This window comes from Gorilla gorilla, chromosome 17 (assembly GCF_029281585.2).
Source record: "Gorilla gorilla gorilla isolate KB3781 chromosome 17, NHGRI_mGorGor1-v2.1_pri, whole genome shotgun sequence".
Classification (NCBI taxonomy): Eukaryota; Metazoa; Chordata; class Mammalia; order Primates; family Hominidae; genus Gorilla; species Gorilla gorilla.
The window spans coordinates 36,056,817-36,071,894 of NC_073241.2; the positions used below are offsets into that span (position 1 = coordinate 36,056,817).

The 15,078-nt window shown below is 35.6% G+C and overlaps 1 pseudogene; it reads right to left on the reverse strand.

Moving 5' to 3' along the window:
• Window positions 1-15,078, reverse strand: part of LOC109024973 (ankyrin repeat domain-containing protein 18A-like) — a 30,966-nt pseudogene that overhangs the window by 10,040 nt on the left and 5,848 nt on the right.

Here is a 15,078-nt window from a genome sequence, read left to right on the forward strand (position 1 = left end):
GCTACCAGTGATGTATGGCTCAACAGGTAACACTTGCTGCCTTCTAAAAGGGCTCTACTTGTGAGATTCTGAAGATTCCATTAGAAATACTCATATTTAAAGGGTAACAATGTGAGAAAAGAATATGTTGATTTGCTTGATTATAAGAACCACTTCACTAGAAATAATTGTATCAAAACATCATGTTGTACTCCTTAATGTAGGTTAAGAAAACTAAAATGAACAACAACAAAAAAATCTAGGAATACTTGTGTTTAGCAAACAAATTTTAGGTTTCACCCTTGTGCATTTCACCCATTATCTAGGAACAATTAAGCATTTGGCACTGAGGAATAATTCAGAACATCAACTCCTGGGGGAGAACTAGATTGGCTGGTTGGTGATCAAAAAGAACTAAAGCATGTCTGAAGGCAATTAGCCCCCAGCACTGTGACCAAGGCACTGGAGGTGGGGCTTTTTCCTTCTGCCTTCCACACACCCCTTCAGGCTGAACAAGGTTTTTTTTTTTATATATACTTTAAGTTTTAGGGTACATGTGCACAACGTGCAGGTTAGTTACATATGTATACCTGTGCCATGTTGGTGTGCTACACCCAGTAACTCATCATTTAACATTAGGTATATCTCCAAATGTTATCCCTCCCCCATCCCCCCACCCCACGACAGGCCCCGGTGTGTGATGTTCCCCCCTTCCTGTGTCCATGTGTTCTCATTGTTCAATTCCCACCTATGAGTGAGAACATACAGTGTTTGGTTTTTTGTCCTTGCGATAGTTTGCTGAGAATGATGGTTTCCAGCTCCATCCATGTCCCTACAAAGGACATGAACTCATTATTTGTTATGGCTGCATAGTATTCCATGGTGTATATGTGCCACCTTTCCTTAATCCAGTCTATCATTGTTGGACATTTGGGTTGGCTCCAAGTCTTTGTTATTGTGAATAGTGCTGCAATAAACATACATGTGCATGTGTCTTTATAGCAGCATGGTTTATAATCCTTTGGGTATATACCCAGTAATGGGACTGCTGGGTCAAATGGTATTTCTAGTTATGTTTTAACCACTTTGTGAATTACACTTCTTTAAATTCCTTGATAATTATTCCCCATTTCACAAGGATGCCTTTCTGTAACATCTTGAAAATGTTACACAAATAGTCTTTCTTGAGGCACTATCTAGTGATAATACTAAAGATCACAATCAAAAATGATTGTGCCCAGAGTAGCAGTACCACTTGAAAGTCTGGGTTTATGTTGTGATCTACCAAAAAATAAATTAAACTCATTAATATTTCTATTTAGGAAAATTCTGACAAGCAATTTTATAACAAGATCACATTATTAATTATAAAGCTTCGAAAATACTTAGTGACAAAAACTAACAGACCAGGTTAACTACATGAGACTTTTCAGGGGAAAAAAGCCATACAAAAGCAAAAAAAAAAAAAAGAGAGGGAGAAAGAAATGGGACAGAAACTATCCTTGACTAACATTTTAAAGGTAAGATTACTTACTAACATTATTTTCCAAAATTACATTGTCAAATTAGCATTCACTTCCTACTAATATCCTGAAGCCATCTCACTAAAAATTATGCTTTCAAAACAAATTAATGAGCTGAATCCATTTTCTATGAGTGTATGTTTGGACTTACTTCGTTAATTTTTTTGACATGGAATTGTTAGCTTTCAATGCTGCTGCAAAGGCTTCCTTATATTCTTCTAATTTGGTTGTAACCTCTTCATAAGTAGTTCCCATTTTGGAGAATTTACATTCCACATCTTTAAGTGTGAGTTCCTTCTTATTTAGTGAAGCCATATTATCCTTGTTTAACTGCTCTAATTGTTTTTCATATTCTGCTTGTTTCTAAAACAAATGAAAAGAATATACTTTTAAAAGAATTATAACCTAATTATTATATGTTTGTTGCCTTTCATTTCGAGCCAGTGATTCAAAGAGCAATTTTGAATATGTTAAAAAAAAGAGGCTGAAGCTTAAAATGTTTATCAGCAGTATCAAAACTAATAACTGAATTCAGAATTAAGTCTGATTTATAAAAATTTGAAATCATAATTATGTTAGTATTAATGTAATCTGGTCATATAAAAAGAATAGAATCCATTCACAATTTTAAAAAGTGATCAACGAACAATGTAGCTTAAGACCAATTCAAAAGCATCACATAATTTCTAAATCACAACTTTTTCTTATGCCAACTGGTCTTAATCATCAAATGACTCCATAGTAAGAACCATTACTCTGAAAGATTGATTTTGTTATAATAATAATGGAAATTTAAATATTTAAAAGAAAAAGCAGATGCCATTTTTTTCTAAAACTCTACAAAGCAAATTGCTACAAGAGAGGCAGAGGAAACACAATATACACATATCCAAAATATAATTTGCAGTGAAATAAAGGAAAGGACATTACAGATAAACTTACCTCATTTAAAAAACTAACCTGTAAATGGATTTCTTCTAATTATCCTACTGCCTGCATTGCCCTTTCATCTAGCTCCAATTTATATTCTTGTAGTTTACTATGTTCTACCATATTGTTTTCCATATGTGTCTTAAGATTTAATATTTCTTCTTCCAACATCTTTTTATCCTCCTTAAGTTTTTCACATTCCTGTTGTACTTTTTTCATAGATAATAACTCCTGTTGAAGAACTTGATTGTCTTTAGCCAAATTGACACATTATGAAGATTCAGCTTCCTTCTCTGCTGTAAGATCATCAAACTGCATGAATAAAATAGTATAGCTTGATAATGAAGTAGGCTGAGAATAATCTAATACAAAATCAATAGCAAATTTTGAAATACATTTACTTGGAATAAACTGTTATCTGTAACGCAGTAGACTCTTCAAATGTGAACCCTTAAATTACTCAGAATTTTAAGAACAAAGTTAAAGCTACCATGAGTCACAAAAATACATTATTTAACTATCATCATCTTTGCCACAGAACTTTTGCACTTCATCTTACTTTTATTTTTCTGATAATTTATTTTTGTTCCTTCTTAAGTGGCACTAAGCTATCTCTTAGTAAAAAGTGTCTATCCCCTTTCCCTCATTATCATTCCCCATAATATGTCAAAAAAAGTTTCAGAAATATCACATTGAGTTATTTAGGCCAAAGTCAATAAATGGCTCTAGGAATAAGACTTTGAAAATAATATAACACTCTATACTAGGCACGGTGGCTCATGCCTGTAATCCTAGCACTTTAAAAAGCTGTGGCAGAAAGATTACTTGAGGCCAGGAATTTGAGATCAGCCAGAGCAACACAGTGAGGCCCCATCTCTACAAAAAAATTTTTTTTTTAAATTAGCCAGGCATGGTGGCTCATGTCTGTAGACCCAGCTATTTGGGAGACCGAGGCAAAAGGACGGCTTGTACCCAGAGTTCAGGGCTGCAGTGAATTATGACCACATCACTGCCCTTGTGCCTGGATGACAGACAAAGACTCTATCTCAAAAACACACAAAATAATGAATCCTATAAATAAGTATTCAGATGCCATAAGCCTTTCCTTAAACTGCAAATGTTTCATGCTAATTTGAGTTGCATTTTAAGAAGTAATGATTCTTGGGGTAAAGGCCATAGAATACAGCACCCAGAAATAAATCCACATATTTCCAGCCAAGTGATTTTGGATGAACGTGCCAAGAACATACACTGGGGAAAGGACAGCCTCTTCAAATGAATGGCACTGGGAAAACTAAATATCCATATGGAGAAGAATGATACTAGCTTCCTATGTAACATCATATAACAACATAAACTCAGAATCAATTGAAGACTGAAATGTAAGGCCCAAAATTATCAAACTACTTTAAGTAAACATAGGGAAAATTCTTGAGGACAGTCTGAACAAAGATTTTTATGGGTAAGATATCAGAAGCATAGGCAAAAAACAAATGATAGACAAATGGTACTACATTAAGCTAAAAAGCTTCTGTCCAGCTAACAACTGAGTGAAGAGAAAACTTGTAGAATGGGAGAAAATATCATCAAGCTATTAATCTAATAAGGGACTAATATCCAAAATGTACAAGAAATTCAAAGAACTTGACAGTAAAAATCTGAGTTCAAAATTGGGCAAAATGTCTAACTATACTTTTTTTTTAGAAAAAAGAAATACAAATAGCCAATAAATAAATTTAACAATGCTCAGTATCACTAATCCTCAGAGAAATACAAATCAAATATACAATATGATATAATCTTGCTTCAATTTGAATAAATTATTATCATTGAAAAGATAAAAAAAAATGCTGGTGAGGTTCCAGAGAACAGTAAACTCTTATGTGCTGTTGGTGGGAAGGTAAATTAGTGCAGCCACTATAGAAAACAACATGAGTTTTCCTCAAAAAATTAATAATGGAACTGCCAAGGGATCCAGCAAGCTCACTACTGGGTATTTAGGCAATAGAAAAGAAAACAATAGATCAAAAGGATACCTGTCCTCATGTGTTTATTGTAGCACTATTCACAACGGCTAATGTATGGAATCAACCTACATATCCATCACCAAAAGAAAAGAAAAAAAACTGTGGCACACATACACAATGGAATACTATTCACCATATAAAGGAATTAAATCCTGTTATTCGTGGCCACGTGGATCAGTCTGGAGGATGTTATGTTAAGTGCAGACACAGAAAGATAAATACTGCACATTCTCACTCCTGTGTGGGAGCTAAAGAAAAATTGAGGGCTGGGCAACATGGCTGATGCCTGTAATTTCCTAGCACTTAGAAAGACAAAGGCAGGAGAGTCACTTGAGGCCAAAAGTTCCAGAGCACCTGGGCAGCATAGGGAGATATTTCTATAAAGTCAAAAATCAGACGGGTGCAATGGTGCATGCTCATAATCCTAGCTGCTCAGGAGGCTGAGGTGTGAGGACCACATGAGCCCAAGAGTTGGGGGCTGCAGTGAACTATGATCAAACCACTGTCTCCCGTCTGGGTGACTACAGTTGCCCAGAGCCCAGACTACACTAGCAAGACCCTGTCTCTTAACAACAACAAAAATCTCAAAGAAGTAGGGGAAGGTAGGTTGGTTAATGGATATAGAATTACAGTTAGATAAGAAGAATGAGTTCTGGTGTTCTGTGGCATTGTAGGGTGAATATGGTTAACTATGATTTATTGTATATTTTTAAAAAGCCAGAAGATTGTGAATGTTCACAATTCAAAGAAATGAAAAATGGTTGAAGTAGTAAATGTGCTAGTTAGCTTGATCATTACACCCTATTTACATGTATCAGAATATCACTCTATAACCCATAATTATGTATATATGTGTCAATTAAAACAAAAGCCAAGTTACATTGATCCCATTTAAAAAAACAGAATATGGGCCAACCTTACTGACTTCCTCCTAATGAATAGAATGCAGTAAAAGGGATACCATGTGGCTTACCTATCTCAGACTGTTTTCCCTTGGAACCCAGGCCCCAGATTGTGAGAGCACTCAGGCCACAAAGAGAACCTGGCAGTGCCAGTGTCAGTGTTCATGCTGCCTGTCCCAACCAAGGTTCCAGGCAATGGCCAGCATCAACCATCAAACACGTGGGTGAGCAACACTTCAGAGGATTCCATTTCCTCAACTGATAGTTGTTCTTAGGGAAGCTGAGGAGAGTAGAGACGAGCTGTCCTGGCCAAGCTTTTTCCAAACCACAGGTTCATTAACAAAATAAATATCTTTCTTTTAAGCCACAAAACTCTGGGTAATTGTTAGAAAAATAAGTTTTAAAAAGAGACAACAGGAAACATAACTTATGCAGCAGAAAAGAGTCTCCTTTAAAGTAGGATCTAATAAATGTTGAGGTTAATTTATTGATGGCAAACATTATTGAGAAGCAGCAGATAACTAGGACAGAGACATAAGCTGCTGAGGAGGAAATTTTCCTAAAACTCCTTCAATTATGAACTCTGATAACAAGGCAAGGGTGTCTCCTTACGGTTTCCCCTCAAGTTAGGAAATAAGACTGGGAAGCAAGAAGAAGACATATGGTATGAAAAAAAACTAGAAATACTTGGTTACACAATCAAAATCAGACATTTACCTGATTTGAATTAACTAAAATTCTAAAAGATAAGTTTTCAGTATTTATTAATCAATCTAGTATTTAATTTTTATTTTCCTTTTCTCAATGAGGAAATAAGGAGAACATTATGAAATGATTTTTAGTCTTCACAGAAGTAAAATAAACATAGTGTGCTTTGAGTGTTAAGCAATCAAATGCAATTTCTCCTTTACCTTACTTCAAGCTTGTTTGTTTGGAGAAGTTAAGACCATCCCATCTCTATGTTATACCACAAGACTTCTCTATAGCACACAACTTGGCTCTGAAATTTTGAAAGTCAAAATACTAATCTACTATGTGTCTCTGATAAATTGCCTGAACATTACCTGATTTTGAAGTGCTGCACTCCTAAGACCTTTTCTTGGAATGAGTTAAACTTTATATTCCAAGAATCCTCTACTGAGCTAGAAAGCAGAGCTGTGCATCTGTTTCAGTAAAAGGTGGTCAATACAGCTAACTATGGTTTCTGAGAATGCAAGATCTGCACCAAGAAAAGGATTAGCCACAGTGCTACCCAAGAGAACCAGCTACCAGGTGGAAAGAGGATCTGTGAACTGCAAGATGATGACTTCACTTGATTTCCACTGAGGAAAGCTGGTGGCTCAGACTTAAACTTCTCCTTCCTGGATGGTAAACATCTATGGAAGATTCTATGAATTATAATGAGTTAGCAAAACATAATGCACTAAATATTAGACTATGTCAGCAGATCCTGTGACCAAAACTTACTGAAAACAAAACTATAGTGGGAGGTAATGGAAAAGAGACTAAAGATTTGAATGGAGAAAAAAGAAATAAAGTGTGTCTTATAGGCCTGTCTTCCCATCATGTCTTACAGTAAGTAACGTATAAGCTGGCCAGAGACTCCTTTGAGACACAAAAGGTGAAATTAATGATATGCCACTAAATTTAATTTTTATTATGACATAAGACAACTGGTAATATGCAACATGATTGAAAAAAACTTCTCAGTAAATTCATTTTGGCCTTGGCATAAGAATAGACATAAACAAAGTAAGAATTGATAATCTAAAAATAAACTTGTGCATTTACAGTCAATTGATTTTATATAAAGTTAACAAAAGAACAAAATGGGAAAAGAAGAGTCTTTTCAACAAATGGTGCTGGGACAACTGGGTATCCATATGCAAAAAATAAATAAATTAGGATCAAATATCTTTTTTAAAAATTAACTCAAAATAAAACAGTTAACTGTAACAGCTAAAACTATAAAACCCTCAGAAGAAAACCCTGGCATAAATCTTTGTGACTGCATTTGGCAGTGTTTTCTTAGCTATGACTCCACAGGAAAAACGGATTCAATGGACTTCAAAATTGAAAACTGCTGTGCCTGAGAAGACAGTATCAAGAAGTGAAAAGGCAAGACACTAAGTAGAAGAAAGTATTTGAAAAGCATATACCTGATAAGTGACTTACATATACAGGATATGTAAAGAACCTTTGCAATTCATGAGTAACAAGATAATTCAATTTTAAAAATGGGCAAAGATTTTGAATAGATGTATCTGCAAAGAAGATGTAAAGATGGATAATGAGCACATTAATAGATGCTTGATGTAATTAGTCATTAGGAAAATGTAAATCAAAACCACTTGTGGTATCACTTCACACCACAGGATAAAATCTTTGTTCAATAAAAAAGAGAAAATAAGTGTTAAGAAAAGTGTAAAGAAATTAAAACCCTTATCCAATGCTGCTGGGGATGTAAAGTGATGCAGCCGCTTTGGAAAACAAACTGGCAGCTCCTCAAAAGGTTAAGCATGAAGTTACCATATGACCCAGAAATTCCAGTCATAAGTATATACTCCAGAAAAATAAAAATCATGCAAGCACAAAAACTCATACATAAATGTGTACAGCAGCATTACTAATATGAGTCAAAAAGTGGAAAGAACCAGAACGACCATCACCTTTGGGTGGGAAAGAACCCAAAGGTCCATCACCTGGTGAATAGATAAATAAACTGTTTGATGTATCCATACAATGGAATATCACTCAGCAATAAGAAGAAATTAAGTACAGATACTGTATTAGAAGGAGACAGCAAAATGCCTAGGCAGATATGGAAGGGTCCCTGGAGAATCTCCAACCAGCTCCACAAGTGTTTACACCAGATGTTAAGTGCAGATAAGGGAACCTGGACTTGTCTTGCCTGGACATGCCTGCAGCAGACCAGAGGCCCACATGCACTGGGGGGATGGGGTGGAGCCACCAGGAATTCACGCCTTATGCAGGGGAGGAGCCTGGCTGCTTCAGCTCATGTGCTCCTGGTATTCAATTGTGAGGTGGAAACCTGTTTGCAGGACCACTCTCTTTGCTGAGAGCTTTCCTTTCACTTAATAAATTCTGTCCTCCTCACCCTTCAATGTGTCTGTGTGCTTAATTTTTCCTGGTCATGAGAGAAGAACCCAGATGTAGCTGAACTAATGAGAAAAACCCCACATCAATACCTGCTACAGCACAGATGCAGCATGAAAAATTATGCTAGGTGAAATAAGCCAGTCACAGTAGACCACTTGCTTTTTATTTCAAAGGCTTATAGGCAAATCTATATAAAGGAGGTTGGTGGTTCCCCATGGCTGAGGGAGGAAGGGAAAACTAGTGAAGATGGCTAAGTGATGTGGCGTTTGTTTTCAGGGTGATGAAAATGTTCTAAAATTGATCGTAATGATGACTGCATAACTCTCTGAAAATACTAAAGTCAATGACTCGTATATTTTAAATGAGTGACTTGCATGGTGTGTTCATTATTTCTCAATAAACCTGTTAGCCAGCCTCCCCAAATTAATTTGGTACTAGTGGTCTGGAGACAGGTACTGCTTGGTTTCAGATCACTGGCCAGAGTTAAAGACATAAGAGAATCAACAGCATGTCCTTTTTATAGAAAAAAGGTTTATATTTTTAAAACTATCCTTTTCATTAGTATCAATTCTGTAAAATTAAATGAAAAATCTTTCTTTGACTGCTTAAAGCACTGAGAGATTTATATTGAGGAATAAGACCTTGTTTTCTTTGGCCCCAATTTCTATCTAAAGGGTCTGAGAATCACACACTTCAAACTATTAATTCTCATCAGATGGGTTTTATTAACTCTTATAATGTGGCTTACTTTCTCACCTGATTCTGGTACAGCATCACAGAGAGAAGAAGCTGAAGGAAATCAAAATATTTAACCCCCAAATATATTTTTCTGACATATTTTGAAATGGCTGCTGCAGGGCCAAGAGATTGAAATGGCCCTCATTAATGTATCCCAATCTCTCCCCTTCTAGGTCTTCCCATATCTGGGGAAGATTAACTAAGAGGCTGATGCATTTAAAGTCTGAAAAGATATATTTACCGTCTATTTTCTCAACATATTTTGGCAGAATTTGGGTTTTTCCATTATCAATATGTTCCCAAATTTCGTGATTTTTAATCCCAAAACTGATTTAAAATTACCGTATGTTGGAATATAAGTTATTCTGTTATAAAGATACGTGCATTTGTATGTTCATTGCAACACTATTCACAATAGCAAAGACATGGAATCAACCCAGATGTCCATCAGTGATAGATGGGATAAAGAAAATGTGGTATATATACACTATGGAGCCATAAAAATGAATGATATCCTGCTCTTTGCAGGGACATGGATGAACTCGAAGCTGTTATCCTCAGCAAACTAATACAGGAACAAAAAACCAAACACTACATTTTCTCACTTATAAGTGGGAGCTGAACGATGACAGCACATGGATTTGTGGAGGGGAACAACAAACACTGGGGCCTGTTGGGGTCAAGAGGGAGAGCATCAAGATCAATAGCTAATTCCTGCGGGGCTTAATATCTAGGTGATGGATTGACAGGTGCAGCAAACCATCATGGCACACGTTTACCTATGTAACAAACCTGCACATCTCACACAAGTAATCTAGACCTTAAGATAATTTTTTAAAAAAAATTACCTTATGTTTTAGCTTCTTAATCAGAATATTCATTTTCAGTTTTTAAGTTTCATTTTCAGTTTCATTTTCAGTTTCATTTTCTGTTTTTAAGTCTCCATGGCAATCGAAGTCTTCATTTCCAAATACACTTAACACATTTATTGTCATTTCCAGGAGTTTCTTATATCTGCAGAAATGTACAGAATTAGTAAGTCAAATATTTTTAAGAGTAAATATTTAATAATTGTTTAAATGATATTATGTTATAGCATATCAGAGAAACACATCTATAAACTATGATCCTTTCAGTTTCAACTGAGCATAGTTTGGAAGCACTCTATATGAAATTATAATCTTAGATAAATAATATGAAGAACAATTTTATGGCATATATGGCAGGTAAAGTGGTATTACAACCATACAGTTTTTTTTTGTTTGTTTTTTTTTTTTTTGAGATGGAATTTCACTCTTGTTGCCTGGGCTGAAATGCAATGCTGTGATCTTGGCTTACTGCAACCTCTGCCTCCTGGATTCAAGTGATTCTCCTGCCTCAGCCTCCCAAGTAGCTGGGATTACAGACATGTAGCACCACGCCTAGCTCATTTTGTACTTTTAATAAAGATGGGGTTTCACCATGTTGGTCAGACTGGCCTTGAATGGTCAGACTGGTCTTGAACTCCTGACCTCAAATGATCCACCCACCTTGGCCTCCCAAAATGCTGTGATTACAAGTGTGAGCCACCACACCTGGCCTAACCATACACTTTTTGTAAATAAACTATTCATATCCATGTTGGTATGCTAAGATAAAATAACCTATTACTAAATATAAGCCATAACCTAGAAATGAGTAACCAAGATAAAAAAGTAAAACACATACATCTGAAAAAGACAAAAAATTACATTTTGATACCCATTCACAGTCTATAAGAAGAAAAAAAAAGTACACACAAAAAGCATCAAGGACATTATTCAATGTAGAAAAAGAGAAGACCAAGAAAGGGGCAGAGAGATGTGTGACGATTTAAAGACTTTGAAGAAGAGATCTAGAGATCTTTGCTGACATAATGTCAACAAAATGAAAGAGATACAAAACCATGTAGAGAAAGGCAATGACAGAAAAATGTAGATTAGAATCAGAAAACCAACTTAAGTGCTCAGTAAATAAATAGAAAAGTGGCTGTGTTCAGGGCTTCAAAGACACATTCCACTTTTTAAAAAAAATATATGTGATCAAACATGAATGCTCATTTTACTTTTAAGTTATACATATATTTTTATATATGTGAAATTTATTTCTGTAAAACAGAAGTTTAATAACATGTATACTTCGTGTATACAACGGAGGTATCTGTGTAAAATGAGTAAATGTCCATGTATTATATCTAAAAGAAAAAGAAGCAAAAACAAAATATAAGCTATATATCAAGATAAATTTTGATGTTAAAGAATGACACAATAGGTCTTCTTTAAAGAATTTGAATGCAGCAGAGGATACTACAAAAGGAAGAAAAGATGACCACAGACAGCAAAAATATCTTCAGAAATAAAAATTCAAACTAGATAATGAAGAGTGGACTTGACATTATATGTCCAAGGCTTTGTCATTGTTTTCAAAATCATTAAAGAATAAGCGGCCGGGCACGGTGGCTTATGCCACTTTGGGAGGCTGAGTCAGGCAGATCACGAGGTCAGGAGTTTGAGACCAGCCTGACCAACTTTGCAAAACCTCCTCTCTACTAAAAAATACAAAAATTAGCCGGGTGTGGTTGCACATGCCTGCAATCCCAGCCACTCAGGAGGCTGAGGCAGTAGGATTGCTTGGAGGCATAGGTTGCAGTGAGCCAAGATGGTGCCATTGCACTCCAGCCTGGGAGACAGAGGCACTGTCTCAAAAAAAATAATAATAAATAAAAATAAAAATAAATAAATAAATAAGTATAATATTTTGACATTCAAAAAATTTTCAGATTACGTTGTTTCTCTTTTATACATATTTTAATACAAATTTTTTCATCCCAACCTTGCCCCAGCAGCTCAGCTGACTCCAACCACATGATGTACATGCCTATAAAGTTGTGTTGTGAGTTTCTGAAATACATTTTAAAATAGAATTCATTTAATTATGAAAATGGAGACATAAAATGAATTTGTATCTCAGTTTTAGTCAAGTAAAATTAGAGCTAAATCAATTAATAAATGATTAACATGTTCTACAATACGAAAACCATACCCAGTTGCCTCTTCTTCTAATTCATGATTTTTCTTTCTTATTTGATTCAAATTATACTCCAGTGATGATACTAACACAAAAAGTTTCCTTAATTCTTCATTTTTATCTTCAGGCTTAAAAAAAGTGTTTAAAATTATTTTTGTAAAATCTAGAGACCCTCTTTTATCTTAAAAATATTATTTCTCATAAGTTGATGAGTAATATGTATTTAGGCAGGGGTATAAAGTGCATTTCATAAGCCTGATGTCAATAAGGGCAGATTTCAGAAATAGTCACTTTTCTTAAAACTGCTAAAAATGATACATACTTTCATTATATTTTCTGAAATTTAAACTGCCAAAAATGTTTGTTACAAACAAGGGTTTTTACACATAAAATACTAAGGGTTAGTAAAAAAATTAGTTATATTTACATTTTACTTTTTAAATATGCTCTAGAAACATTGTCATTAATAGTTTAAGATATTCCAAGTTTTCTTAAATTACATCTAAGATGATTTTTAGAAAACTCTTATCTATTTCCCATTACATTTTTGATCCTCATCTGTCTTCAGGTTGAGCTAAATACTGTCATTCTCTGTAAGTATTCACCCACAGGTTTCAGTTTTTCCCTTTCTCTTAACCCTTTCTCTTTAAATAAAGTTTTTTTCTATAATAAACAAAAACACAACTTTTGTCCACTTTTTGTGGTTTTTCTATTATCCTGTTTCTCCCCTTCCATTGGACTCTGTGACACATGGTCTCATCCAGAAATCTATTTTTCATCACTTATTGTGTTTTTAATATGGAAATCTGATTTTTAATAATTCCAATAAAAAAGTCCAAGGCTCATGAAGGACTCTATCCTGCTTTACTCAGCAGCAGCTGCGAGCAGTGACCGAATGTTCCCTCTGCTCCTATGACCCCGCTTCATTTCTAAATGCAGCAACGTCTGTTCATCAGTCCTATTACTTTCTGTTTGTTTGTTTGTTTGTTTTTGAGATGGAGTCCCCCACTGTCACCCAGGCTGGAGTGCAGTGGCACAATCTCAGCTCACCGCAACCTCCACCTTCTGGGTTCAAGCGATTCTCCTGCCTCACCCTCCCAAGTAGCTAGGATTACAGGCGTGTGCTACCACGCCCAGCTAATTTTTCATATTTTTAGTAGAGATGGGATTTCACTATGTTGGCCAGACTGATCTTGAACTCCTGACCTCATGATCTGCCTGCCTTGGCCTCCCAAAGTGCTGGGATTACAGGCGTGAGCCACCACGCCTTGCTGCTGTTCCACTTTTTAAATTCTCTCAGGACTCCTAAAATCTCAAAACTTTGACCTAGATTCCCTAATCTACATTTCCAGCTCTGACCTTTTTCTTGAGGCCTCTTCCTTCTAGTACACATATTATAGACAAAATATTCTCAACCACACGCTCAGACATTGCTACTTGGTGCAGATTACTTTTGTAGATAGTGAATCTTGTCTATTTTATGTTGGTTCTTATTGATGTTACTTTGAGTATACCGTTATTTTCTAATCTCAAAGGGGGACAGTCTCACCATTACGATATTGACCAGTATACTTTGTGCTTTTTTTCTTTCTTTCTTCTTTTTTGGACCAGTATACTTTGTCCCTTTTTTTCTTTTTCTTTTTTTTTTTTTTTTGAGATGGAGTCACACCGTGTCATCCAGGCTGGAGTGCAGTGGCGCCATCTTGGCTAAAGCTATGCTAAAGCTCTATAAACTTAACAAACATACTGAGCTCGTTCATAATACAACTTCAACTAAAAAAATAGTTTAGGATTTGCTACTATTCTAATTGAGAAAGCCCGACTTGTAATGAACATTTGTTGACACGTAATCACGTGCATGGTGACAAAGGGACATCAAATCACGAAAGGGTCAGCCTCTACTTATTGAAAGATTACCCATAAGCAAATTTCTAAAAACTCTCTGAATGTCAGTGAATGATTAATGGTGGGAAGGAAAGGTGTTATTCTGTAAGCTGAGAGATATTGCCAGTAATATTTCCTTTCACTTCCCAGTCACAGATGTAGAGAAAGACAGATAAGTCAGGCTAATATTACTGAAAAGGAGAACTTTGAAGGAAGTAGCACCTATCAAACGCCAATTCTTCTAGAGATTTCTTACATTTTTGAGACACAGAAATTTACATGCTGCACTTATCTGTTCTGGGGTTCTTAATCAGGAGTGTATCTGAAACTTGAGGGTTTTTTGTTTTTGTTTTTGTTTTTTTGCTGTTATTGTTGTTAGAGGCAAGAGTCTCACTATGTTGCTCAAGCTGAACTTAAACTCAGGCTCAAGCTGGGACTACAGGAACATGTCACTGTGCCCAGCTTCAAGAAAACATTTTTAAAAATGTTCAGGCCTTATTAGGTCTATTACATCAAAATCCTCAGGGGAAAGCCTACAATTGTAGATTTTTAACAAAATGTCCTCAGGTCACTGTAATGCACAATTCTGAGAATTAGTGCAGCAATCACGTCAGTCTCATCTCTCACCCGCATGGCTAATTCCCTTTATCAGTTGGACATGTGGCCAAAAAGAGAAAAGAGTAGGAGATAGTGTCATTTATTAAAGCTCCAGTTAAGTTTCCTGGGTATGGGTAGAACACAGACAAGTAAACTCAAAATCCCACTTAATTTTGCTATTTACAAACTCCTTATATCCCACCTTCCCACCAAGACTTTCTAGGTTTGAGAGGAGTCTTTAGACTCTTATCTAAGTGGCTGTTTCTGCCAGGATGGACAAGAAGTCAGTTAATAATTTGTTCCACCTTCTGCTGAAGTGTTTCTCACTTCATC